This window comes from Carcharodon carcharias, chromosome 7 (assembly GCF_017639515.1).
Source record: "Carcharodon carcharias isolate sCarCar2 chromosome 7, sCarCar2.pri, whole genome shotgun sequence".
Taxonomy (NCBI): domain Eukaryota; kingdom Metazoa; phylum Chordata; class Chondrichthyes; order Lamniformes; family Lamnidae; genus Carcharodon; species Carcharodon carcharias.
This window is the reverse complement of record NC_054473.1, coordinates 140,469,073-140,482,520: the sequence shown is the minus strand read 5'-3', so window position 1 is coordinate 140,482,520 and position 13,448 is coordinate 140,469,073.

The window sequence follows — 13,448 nt, the reverse complement described above, 5'->3', positions numbered from 1 at the left end:
ATTTTATTCCAATGTTGAACCACTGCTTGTGCTGGGTTTAGTGAATTTTGGCAGCTCTATAATGGAATTCTCATTAATACTAGTGTAATTTAAGTATATAAATTCGAATATAACAGAATTATGTCCTACTTTTAGGCTCACACGCTCAGCGGCAAATTAAAAAGCATTGTTCTCTGCTGATAAAACTTCTCCATTTACATGACAGAATGATTTCAGTACAAAATATAAAACAAAAGAACAAAGCTATTGTCAATCTATCTGCTTTCCATGCTTTTGTTTGGCCAGTCCACTATTGCAGCAGTTAACAAAATTCTTCTACATGTAGTTTTAAAAATACAATTGGAATTATATAAAAAAGAGAAAGTAAAATTATGTTTTTTTAAACCAAGGTCCTGTACATAGTGAACCATGAACCACATGAAAAGATTCAATGTGGAGTTACATATTACTGAGGTATCTTGAAGGGCATTCATGAAGGATACAGTAGCTGGCAATCCATGTTAGTTTTCAGTCACAAACATAATAGAACATACCAACAATTCCACAATTCACAATCCACCCAGAAAAGTACATTAAGTGCAATTCAACTCTCTGATATTTATAAAGGCAAATAAATCACAGGATAAGAACAGATGATGAAGGTCATGAGTCTATTCAGGAAATACAAATTCCGCTCCCATCCCATTCACCTCCACTGGTACCTATTATGGTATCTAACTGTTTCTTGAATGAATTTAAACTTTTAGCATATATTACCATATGCAGAAGACTATTTCTAGTGTGGATAAATTGGTATTTTGTTTTTAGAAACAGATTGGCTCTGATTTATTTCAGAATAAATAATATCATGTGAATTGAACTCTATTATTGCGCTGTTATCACTGGAGGATTTTTCTCTCTATTTACTTCCCTTTGCTTTCCCACACACTGACTTTCTAACTTTTGCCAAAATTCTCCAGAGGAAATGGAATGACCTATGTTGCATGACTGTTATTGTGCATCATTGGTTACACATTTTACAGAAACTTTGAATGTTTAAACAAATTAAATTAGTCCATGCTTCTTCAGAAAATTAATTTGTCTTATTAAATCTTGGAGAATTAGTTCTCAAATCCTCAGAGACTTTTTCCTTAAAGAATGAGAAAATATTTCGGTCTCAGATATATAACAGAACATCAATTAAAGGCAAACAATTTATTTCCAGCAGAGCTTGGCATGAAGATGCCTGTTCAAAAACATAAATATAAACACAAAAAGCTGCTGTTTGTTAAAGTTTCTGATGCTGAGAATTTTTGGGGTTATGAGCAAGAGTTTAAATCTATCTAATTTGAGCATCTATTAATGTATATTAAAAAACCCACAGTAGAATGGATGTTCCTCATTTTACCCTTGTGACAATGGAAGCAATTTCTCCTTTCCAAAATCATTCATGATCTTGAACACTTCTATCAAATCTCATCTCGCCCTTCTCTACTCTGAAGAGAATGAGCCCAGCCTCTCCAGACTCGCTACATGACGGAGGTTTCTCATCCCTAGGGTAATGATAATGAAAGAAAAACAACGAATTGTGCCTGGAAATATTGGACTTTAAAAAATAAGACCCAAGTTTTTTAAAATGCACACAAGCCACTGGCTGGAATGCTGCAGGGTGAGTCCCTAAGAGGTAATGAAACCCCACCGTGTTGCCAGACAAGGTACTTCTAAAGACATCCAGAAACTAATTGCTCCCTCCGATAGAGACAGTGGGACATAATGGGAGGTGAGTATCATCTCATCAAGAGATCCTGTGAGCAATGCTCAGACAGATTGGGAATTTGCTTCCCACTTGGAATATACAAAGAAGGAGTTAAAAGTGAGCTGAAAAGCTGTGCTGGTGTCTGTCTGTTAGTAGGTGTTCTGAGATAGAGAGCAAGTGCTGGAAGTTTGACCCAGAAGTAACAGCCACATACAGTACCCCTGCAAATTGCCATTTTTCAGGTATCAGGATATCTCTCTCTCTCTCTGTCTCTCTACTGAATTCAACATTACTGGAACCTCAAAACCAACTATTCGTCTACCGGAGTCAATTCTACTGGAATCTCGAATTGCAACGGCCGCAGTCTGGGAAAAAGGTATTGTGAAAGGGATCCTTTTTAGATTGAATATTGTTGTGACTAACAGGAAGTGGGGGTGGGGGGCGGAGTACTGAATAAAGACAGGGAGCCAGTTCATCCCTCCTCATCCGAGCCATAACAATATGGGGACATTCCAGGCAGATGGTGACAAATTGAGGGGTCTTGCCTGGAGCAACAACTTTGAGGAACCTCACCTGGGTGTGGGTCGTAACACTAATACCATTCTAGTCAATTGCTACTGCTCCATCTCCAAGCTTGACATCTGCCTAAAGTGTGGTGCCAAGAATTAACACAATTTTTTATTCTTTCACGGGATGTGGGCTTCGCTGGCTGGGCCACCATTTATTGCCCATCCCTAGTTGCCCTTGAGAAGGTGGTGGTGAGCTGCCTTCTTGAACTGCTGCAGTCCATGTGGTGTAGGTACACCCACAGTGCTGTTAGGAAGGGAGTTCCAGGATTTTGACCCGGCAACAGTGAAGGAACTGCGATATATTTCCAAATTAGGATGGTGAGTGGCTTGGAGGGAACATACAGATTTTAAAATCCAGAAAAAATGCCCACACACCAGAATGAGTCGCCTAAACATATATGGATGCTGAAATTTGTGTCCAAACATTTTTATCCTTTTTTAGATTAATCTTGGAAACCTCATCCCATCCTTGGATGAGGTTTGCTGAAAAATGCAAAGGCCGCTTAGCCGATTCACCCACCTGCCAACCCTAACATTGGATGGGCAGCGAAAAATCCCAGTTAATTGCGCCGTTAATGGGCTTAATAGCCTCTTAATTGTCAGTGGCTGTACCGCCGACTGTCGCATATGCCCACCGACCAAAATATCTCACGGGCGTGCACCCACATGCCAGGTGAAAAATTCTGCCCCTGGAGTTCTTTTGTCCATGTTTGAACCAAAGCTGTAATGGGGTCAGGAGCTGAGTGACTGTGGTGGAACCCAAGCTGTGCTCAGTGAGCAGGTTATTGCTAAGCAAATGCTGCTTGATTGCACTGTTAATGACCTCTTCCATCAGTTTGCTGGTGATCGAGAGTAGACTGGGGCAGGTTGTGAGGGAACCAACAAGAGGGAAAAAGATACTTGACCTCATGCTCACCAACCTGCCTGCTGCAGGTGCATCGGTCCATGACAGCATCGGTAGAAATGACCATTGCAGAGTCCTTGTGGTGGTGCAGTCTCGTCTTCACATTGAGGATACTCTCTGTCATGTTGTGTGGTACTACCACCATGCTAAACAGGAAAGATTTCAAACAGATCTAGCAACTCAAGACTGGGCATCCATGAGGCGTTGTGGGCCAACAGCAGCACCAGTACTCCACTACAAACCGACGTATTCCCCACTCGAACATTACCACCAAGCCAGGGGATCAACCCTGTTTCAATGGAGTGTGCAGGAGGGCATGCCAGGAGCAGCACCAGGCATACGTAAGTATCAGGTGTCAACCTGGTGAAGATATAACACAGGACTACTTGTATACCAAACAGTATAAACAGCAAGTGATAGACGGAGCTGAGTGATTCCACAACCAACAGCTCAGATCTAAACACAGAGATAAAAAACTGTGGATGCTGGAAATCCAAAACAAAAACAGAATTACTTGGAAAAACTCAGCAGGTCTGGCAGCATCGGCGGAGAAGAAAAGAGTTGACGTTTCGATGTCATGAGGACTCGAAACATCAACTCTTTTCTTCTCCGCCGATGCTGCCAAACCTGCTGAGTTTTTCCAGGTAATTCTGTTTTTGTTTTAGCTCAGATCTAAGCTCTGCAGTCCTGCCACATCTAGTTGTGAATGGTGGTGGACAATTAAACAACTCACTAGAGGAGGAGGCTCCACAAATATCCCCATCTGATGGAGGAGCCCAGCCCATCAGTGCAAAAGATAAGGCTGGAACATTTGCTACAATCTTCAGCCAGAAGTGCCAAGTGGATGATCCATCTCGGCCTTCTCCTGAGGTCCCCAGCATCACAGATGCCAGTCTTCAGCCAATTCAATTCACTCTGCGTGACATCAAGAGACGGCTGAAGGCACTGGATAGTGCAAAGGCTATGGGCCCAGACAATATTCCGGCAATAGTACTGAAGTCTTGTACTCCAGAACTTGCCACGCCTCTAGCCAAGCTGTTCCAGTACAGCTACAACACTAGCATCTACCTGGCTATGTGGAAAATTGCTCAGGTATGTCCTGTACACAAAAAGCAGGACAAATCCAACCCGGCCAATTACTGCACCAGCAGTCTTTTTTTTAATTTATTCATGGGATGTGGGTATCACTGGCTAGGCCAATATTTATTGTCCATCCCTAATTGCCCTTGAGAAGGTGGTGGTGAACTTGCCTCCTCCTGCTGCAGACATGTTTCCGTGCGGTGACCACCAGATTGTGAACCCAAGCCTGCTCTAGATCTAGATCCTACCGTGGTGTGTGTCTCTGTGCTGGTGCAGGGTGTGGGTAAGCGCTGTGACGGGTTTTCCAGGCTGCTTATTTCCAGCTCTTCAATGGAGGAGGAGCCCTCTTTGCTGGAGGTGAGGACCTGGATGGAGCTGAGGGACTTGCTGGCTGAGGGCGTCAGTCGCTTGGCAGAGCTCTGTGTAAACTAAAGTAGGAGATGATTAGTGCATGACAGCAGAGTTAATAACAAGGGGGCACACTCAGTTCTGTTGAGGGAGGGATGATTGGTGCAGGATCCTCATGTAGGGATTTGCCATCAACTTCACCATTGCCGCAGGCATGGACCATGTCCTCCCCAGACAATGCAATGTCACACTCCTCAAAGCGAGTGAGAGGTCTAACGTGGGCCACTACACCCCCAGACCTGGTGCCGTCAGCCAGCTTCTCCTGCATGGAAACAGATGGAGAGAGAGTGTGAGCAGGACACATGGCACTGTGTGGAATGTTTGTGTGGTGAGCAGAGCCACGGACGGGATGAGGACATGAGCTCCAGTGAATACGAGCCTAATGGAGATGTGAGGGTGTATGAGAGAGTTAGTGGTGTTGTTCCTTCAGGTGTGAGATCTCTGTGGATGTTGAGAGTAATGAGGTGGTAGACTTACCCCTGCAGAATGGATGAGACCATTTATCCTCTTCCTGAACTGGATGGCTGACATCCTGTGTGCAGGGTTGGCACTGACCACTGCTGCCACTGCCTCACAAGCTGGAATGGTGAGACTGATGGGCCTACTGTGGCCAGAGCAGGGGTAGAGGTCATTGTGGCAGACCTCCACGGCGTGCAAAAGACGTCCCAGGGATGCATCACTGAATTAGGGGGCTGCAGTCTTCTTGGCTTTTTGGGCCATGTCTTCACTGGAGCAGTCCTGGGCTGCAAGCATTGAGAGTGTGCTTGTGGCTGCAGTTTAAATATGGCGCCCAGAGTGAGGAAATGGCGAGGTAATGATGTGGCGGGCAAATCGGAGGCCGCCTGTCAGCGACCCAGCCTATTTCCCATGAACGCATTATTAATGAGGCGGGACAGACTGGGAAGGGGACAATACGGTGTGAAAATCTGCCATTGTGGCCAACAAGTAAAACATCACTTTTCATGACTGCACCACACTTAGGGCAGAATCGTCCCAGATTTGCATTATGTTTTAAAAGACTGCTCAGTTCTGCTGGATTTTGCGTTAGTTAGTGCAGAAACTAGGAATCATCAATTGCACCCAAAGCAGAAACTCTACCCCAAGACCTCCAACAAGATATCACTTCCTCATACTGTGAAGTATCAATGTAAGCATCACTAAACTTTCAAGCTACAAGATCATTTCAGGTGCCAGAGGAGATGTTACTGATATTAAGCAAAGAATTGCAAACAGATGGATAAAGCAAGACACAGAGGCAATGTTTACTGGATCTAGCAATTTTATCCACTCTCCTGTGGACAACCAGCAGCAATGTGCCAGGGCACTGCAATCATGAAGACTGATGAGATTTTCCAAGATTGCACTTACATGGCCACACATGAGTTTTTGATCAATACTGGATTCTACTCTCTTGTTCAGTTTGTTTATGACCAGCAGCACTGCATCCTGCAAGTGAATGCTTATTTCTCTGACACCTGCCTCGACGTGCCCATTGTAAAACACTTCCACATGCCAGCGCTCTTCCACCCTGAAAGGATGTTGGAACATTAATGTTAACTATTAAAGTAATTGTTGATGACACCAGTATGGTTTCTGAGTTCAATGCAGTATCACAAGGCCCATGCAGCCACCGGAGATCATACAAAACGTACCACGATGCCTGGATTGATGGAAGGAGTCGAACCATGTAGTCTAACTATGGTCTCCAAGATTGTAGTTTTTGTGCTGCACAACTTTTTCTTATTAAGGAATTTCATTGTGCATCTCCAAGAGGGTAAACAAGGAGCAAAAGAATCAGCATGAGATTTGCCAACAGCTGGACAATTTGAAGAGGATGCAGAGCACAAGTAGCAGGTTCTAAGAAACATTCATGCTACTCTCACTCTGGGCACTTATCCTTTGTTACAATGTCTGGCCAATGCATTAAAAGTTCTGTTTGCATCATCCCACTTCCTTCCACAACATTATCTGCCAGCATCTGCTGCCCCTTCTCTGTATTCAACAACTCCCAAAGGTCCCATTCATGTTACCAGAAGAAAGCAACTTCCATATTTTTCCAAAATCGGTATCAATGTGCAGAACAACATTAATGCCATCATAATTTCATTGCCAACTCACTTGTGTCCCTCTGTGTGTGGTGTGTGTTATCAAAATTCTTCTGTTTGAGTGAAGTACCCTTCCCTCTATTTCAGTGTTTCTTCTAGGTGATAGCAGTGTGGCTGGAGTGCTCGAGGTTGCTATTTTGTCAAGAGGAACCTCTTGGAACCAAGATCTCACAGCAGCTGGCTGCTTTAGCTGCTGTCCATCTTGTGCGACTGTTTGTTGTTTTTCTGCCAAATCTGCAGGCATTGGATGGAGACTGGCAGGAGGGCACACATATGCTGCTATCCTGAGAACCATCACTATCAACTGTGCATCTCACATTCATTATCCTGGCTTTGCATCACCACTTATATGCAAGGAGACAGGCTGCGAGCTGGGAGGACAAGTAAATTGGTGATGTCAGGCATCAGGAGGGAAGCCCAATGTCTTCCCACCACAACGGTATATTGTGAAAGGTGGGAGCAGCTACATCTCAGCCAAGTTACACCCTGTTAGCATTTTACTGGCCCCAGACCAGCACCCCCTGCCTGTGGGGAAACCGGCAAGTACATCACTGAGGTGGCCTCCCAATGGCTTCCCAGCAGGGTTCCTTCCTTCCCGGAGGCTTCATATTCCTCAGGAGCCCACCGCCCCCCCCAGCCCCCCCATGGCAATGGGCATCACCACCACCAACCCCAACGCCCCCCCCCAAACCGGCACTGATGTCACAGCTGGAGGTTTCACCTCTCTGATCACTGAGGTCTGCCTGCCTGGTCATGCATATTGAAAAACATCTCTCCTGCCCTTTGACATAAAATGCCCTCTTCTTCTCCCTGCAGGCTCAGCAACAGTGACCTCAAGTGACAGCATTGCCAAGGCTGCCAGGCCTGATTGGGATGGCAGCCTGGAGAGGCCTGATTGGGATGGCAGCCTGGAGAGGCATGCTGCAATCCTGAATGGGACAGCAGTCCCGATGGCAGCCCCATAATTGGCTGCTGCTGGTAAAACTCATTCTGCAGTCCTGCCATTCACACGATTAAAGTCCATCCAATGGTATCACTGAGGTCATTGAAGGTTGGAGAGATGCTTGCCTGCATCAAATTGCCAAACCTGCAGAAACTGGAAGAGTCAGTTCTCTCTCTTCTGGAATGCAAGGCTTCCAGGCCAATAAGCTGATTGTCCCTGGAGGAAACAAAGACAGTCCTTCCGGCATCTGCCATGGGAGCTTCCACTGTAGATGTTTCTGTCACTGCCACAGGCAGAGCTGTTAAAGCATCCTCTAACATTTTGTGTATGCTCCTGCTGGACTCCTCCACCTAAGCTGCCATCTGCAGCACACTGCCTGATACAAGTACCAAATGTCTGATGCCCTGCAAGCATAATTTTTTCTTTTAAATTAAAACAACCCCCAGGCAGCAAAATCTCAGATGCTTCAGTCAAGTATCATTGAGTCGTGACCCTCCTGCCACCATCAGTTTCTCTGTTCATTCATGTGTTACCCAGTGCAGGTCCGTTTTCCCCACTCTAACTCCTAGGGTGAATGTCTTCAGAGCGAAGAGTGAGGGAGCCTGTGTACTGTAAACTGCTGATAGTTCTGGACGCTAAGGTATCTTCAATCTTAAGGTGAAAAAGGCTAAGAGAGATCAGAATGGCTCCCTGAAGAGCAAGCTGGCACATCACTGCCAGTCAAAGGAGTGAATGATAGTATTGTGATATGGTTAATTATTAATCAATGAAGCATATAGAAGCAAGAGAAACATGACAGATCCTCAGCTGTTCCCCATTCCCAATACCTTCAATGGCCTCTGTCCCAAGATGTGTAATGCCCCTCCTCACAGGACATCAGAGAGGTCTCCTCTCTGGGGCTGGACTGCGACTTCATGCTGGCAGACCAGTTAAGGCCTGCCCACTGTGAAACGCATGCTTCGGCGCCCAGCGCTGCCTGGGCAGGGGTGTGGGGGGGTGGGGGGGAGGGCGGTGGGAGATGGGGGGTGGGGCAGGAGGGCAAGAGCACAAGTTCGCGCATGCATGCAGGTGCACGATGGAAAAGCTCCCCAAGGCACAGAGCTACCTCAGGGAGATGAAGAGTTTTGAAACATTTTAAAAATCTTTATCTTTATCTTTAATTTAAAAAAAAAGTCCCCTCATGTGACTCTGTGTCATGAGCAAGGCCATGTTAGAAATTAGGATGAAATTTAAATTTTTCTTTAAATAACAGATCGAAATCTTATCCCGCCCGTGAATGAGGTTTCGCAAAATATCTAAAGGGCGCTTGGTCTTTTCGCCTGCCCATCAACTGTAAGGTTGGACAGGCAGTGAAAAAATTATTTCAATTACATTTTTAGTGGCCTTAACATGCCTTTTAATTGTTGGCGGGCGTGCTGCCGACTCCTGTGCGCGCCTGCCAACCAGAATATCATCCAATGTCATCGCATGTCATTTCACGCTCGAGCGAGTCAGGCGTGCGCCCACCTGCTCCACAAAAAGCCTGCCCTCGGTGCAAGTTAGGACAGAGGTAGCAGAATTTTGGATGACCTCACATTTACAGATGGTTGAAGAGAGGCTGGCCAGGTGTACAAATAATCAAGTCTAGAGGTAATAAAGACATAGATGAGCATTTCAATAGCAGATGAGCTGAGGCAGGGGTGGAGTTGGGCAATGTTACAGAGTAGATAAAGGCAATCTTTAAAGTTGCTAGAAGCTTATCTTGGGTTCAAGTATGATACCAAGGTTGTGAATATTTTGGTTCAGCCTCAGACAGTTAGGGAGAGGGATGGCTAGCGAACAAAATTTGCAGGGATCGACGATAATTACTTTGATCTTCCTGATATTTGGTTTGAGGAAATTTCTGTTCATCCAGTACTGGATGTCGGAAAAGCAGTGTGACAATTTAGAGACAGTAGAGGGGTCAAGAAAGATGATGGTGAGGTAGAGCTCAGTGTCATCAGCATACTATGGAAACTGAAGTTGTATTTTTGGAGGATGTTGATCGCCATGGGGAAATACGTAGATGAGAAATAGGAGGGGACCAGGATAAATCTTTGGGGTCACCAGAAGTAATGCTGCAGGACTGGGAAGAGAAGCCATTGAAGTGATTATCTGGCTATGACTGGATAGATAAGAACATTGGATGTGTGTCCACCTTCCTACAATTTTCTGTTCAATTGGTGCTAATGTGGGGAAGAGAATGCACCCATTTCCTGGAATACTGGGGGTAGAATAACTCTTATGTTACAAGGATACATGGAAGATGGTTGCAAAGGATTAGGAGTTCTAATCCAAGCAGTCTGGATGTCTAGGATTGGAGAATGTAACAGATGAAATCAGAACAAGATGTTTAAAGAGTTAAGCAAGATGTTGGGTTGGAATAAACTATAATCTGCTTTGACTAAGATTTCATTTTTTATTGGAAGTAGCTCAATTGTACAGCTAGGGATTTCTGAAATATTTTCCATTTTATCTTTGAAATCTTTACAATTAATCGACAATCAAAATTCTCAACATTGGAACAGTTAAGCTAATTATATTTTTATATTTGCTGAAATATGCAATTCCTATTTGCAAAATAAATCTTCTTAACAATATTTAGGTTAATATGGCTCTTAAGTACACAAGATGTAAACATATAAAAATATACCAAATTATGTATTAAATATTATATGGACATGTTGTGAATAATTGAACTGGATCATAGGATAATGGCTTTGATCTGATTTATTTATCTTCTGCAAATTGTCTTGTATAGTCATGATGTAATGGTTTAGTGTAATGTCTACTACAATAAAAATTAATACATTTCACAAAGCTTTTAATCTGTCACATCTTATTGAAACAAAGAATATTAATATAACACTGATGACTGCGCAAGATTAATATGAATTACTGGGTCACTTAGTGCAGTAATAAACACATTCATAATAGCATTTTATAAACATAATTAATATGTACTTTCATTGCCTTTTCATGTAACTGGCTAACATACTGGATTAATTCCAAATACCCCTGGGAATTGCCATCTGCATCTGTTTCATCCAAGCGCTAGGACTCATATACTGTATTAATTTGGACTTTATTGCAACATTGATATGGTTACAATTCACACTACCTACAAGCCTAAATCTTTAAAAAATATGTTTAATTTGTTAAATATCTGCATGCTAATATTGGAAGTAACTTAGCTTGACTGCTGAATGCAGCAATATGTCAAGGTAGATAATGCAACTATTTTTGGATTTGTTCTGTATTACAACTAAAGTATCATATTATTTGTTAAAAATTCAAAGGTCACACATGCCATAATCTCATTAAGATTTGTTCCATTTTGTATTTTCATTAAGTGCAATATCAGTACTCAGAAGATAATGGAGTCAATAACCTTTGCAATCATGTATGATTCTATTATTTGAATAATTATTAAAAATTAAATGATAAATAGAATTATTGGTGCCTTCTTTCTTCGCCTCAGAAAAATATCCCCCAGGGCATTACATTTAATGAGAGTTCTGCAATTTGGAAATTCACATTACGGTTTGACCCTCACCCACTTAACTCCAGATGTTCAGCATGACTAAGCTGACAAGATTTCCAAACTAACTTTATAAGCTATGAAGATAAATCACAGTCAAAAGCTAAGATTCTAACTGAATACCAAACTGAAAGTGACCCCTGCAAACAAGAACATTGTATTACAGTAAACATGTGCACATTTATTCCTTTCTGTTTTGTCTTCAGGCATATGGATTAAGGTCTGTACTGGGTTGCCTTCATCCAACTGCAGGTGAACTTGTGGAGATTTAATGTGCATAAAACAAGCAAGCAAATTTTCTAATAACACTCGTGAAACAGGTCATTAATATTTCACAAGTTTGCCATCTTCCCTGTTTGCTCAATTCATCAATGTCCAACAGGTCCTTTGCCAGCTATACATTAAAACTATTTTCAAAATATTTCATTGTCAGCCAATGGCAGACTCATTATTTATTAAGATAAAGGAAACGATGAAGAAGAACAGTGGATGCCATGGTTTCTTAAAAGCTTTTTCCCTTGAATCAACCCATTAATGCCTTTTGATACTGATGGAAACCTTACAATCACAACAGAGTTATGCAACTGACAACATTTTACTTTTCAGGTTTTCAGTCTTGCAATCTGTAAAAACAGCATGTTCTTCAAGGTAGATGAAAAAAAAGCTACAACAGACTGAACTACATTTTTGATTTATGTGGACATCCCCAAAACAAAGCAGTATTTAATTTATATTATATGGATTAATAGAATGTATAAGTCAAAGCAAATTATTTATAAAGAAAGTTCTTGAAGTTAATACTAACATCAGGACACAAGTAAATACTTTTGTCACATGAACAGTTAATGCAGAGTTTAAACCACTGAAATATAGAGAATATTTCATTGGGTTGGTGTTTTATATCTATACAATATTTGAAGCCGACTACACAACACACAGGTAAAGATGTCAGCAAAATATTATATTCAATTAGGTCCATAATAGGTAGGGGTTCAATTTGAAACTACGCATACTGTATTACAGTCGCTACAGAGTCACTTCCCTAAATAAAACCTTTAAAACAGGTTTAACTTTTCATTTAATTTGAATAAAAAATATTTGTATATTTCTTCAGTATAGCAATAAATTAAAACAGATTAAATTATAGTTCATTTATCTTAAGGCACAGAATCTCTACTTAAAATTACCTCCACGTATCAAGGATAAGGTTATAATACAATAAAATAATAAGTACAAGGGTCACTATCTAGCAAGCTTAAAGCACATGACCATCTTCTTTCCTTTGGACTTGATACTGTGCCAATATGTAACCTTTATTATATCTGCCAAGAAGAAACAAGCTAGCAGAAGAACAGATAAAGACATTGGCAAGGAATCAATTGTCCTACTCTGAATTCTCTTTGCTGCTTTTCACATCTAGGACTAGTCAAACAATAGACTTTGACAATAACTGTGAATTACAATTAACTATAAGGTTAAAAAGAAATACTTCTGAAAATTGAAACATAAACCTCAATGGCAAGCATCATCTGGCAGGATAGGCAAAACTTCTGATTGGAAACCCGATACAGAGCTGGAGTTGGACTTATAACATTGTGTTCCCAGTCTTTAAATTTTAAATTCTTTTAAAAAAAACTGAGGTGGCGATGAGCAAGACAAGTGCGACATCCTGTGACAAATCCGGAGAATTTTCACCTTTCAGCGCAACTTCCCCAGTTAGTCTCTCCCCTCACTTGCATTTTAATATTAATTAGTAGCATGTTTTCAAGTGCAGTTTCCACCTCTCACAGCCCGCCTAACAGTAACGGAAACTTCCGTCTCTTGTTGTAACAGCTGGTCTTAACCATTGGCAAGTACTCAACTCACCAACACTGTTTAAAATTAGGCTGAATTAAAGTGCTGATGAGTTGAGCGGTTGCCAACTGTTAAGACCAGTTGTTAGAGTAACAAACAGGTCTTTCAGGCTGTTTTTGCACTTTCATGAGATGATGTCCTGATCATGATGAATCTCTTAAAAACCATTATTAAGTTCATTTTCACATTGAGGTCTCAAATGGATGACAACATCATGATCTAAAACCATCATCTAAAAGACCACAGTCAACACCAACCAGCAGTGCAAAGTACAGGTGATGCAGTGACAAC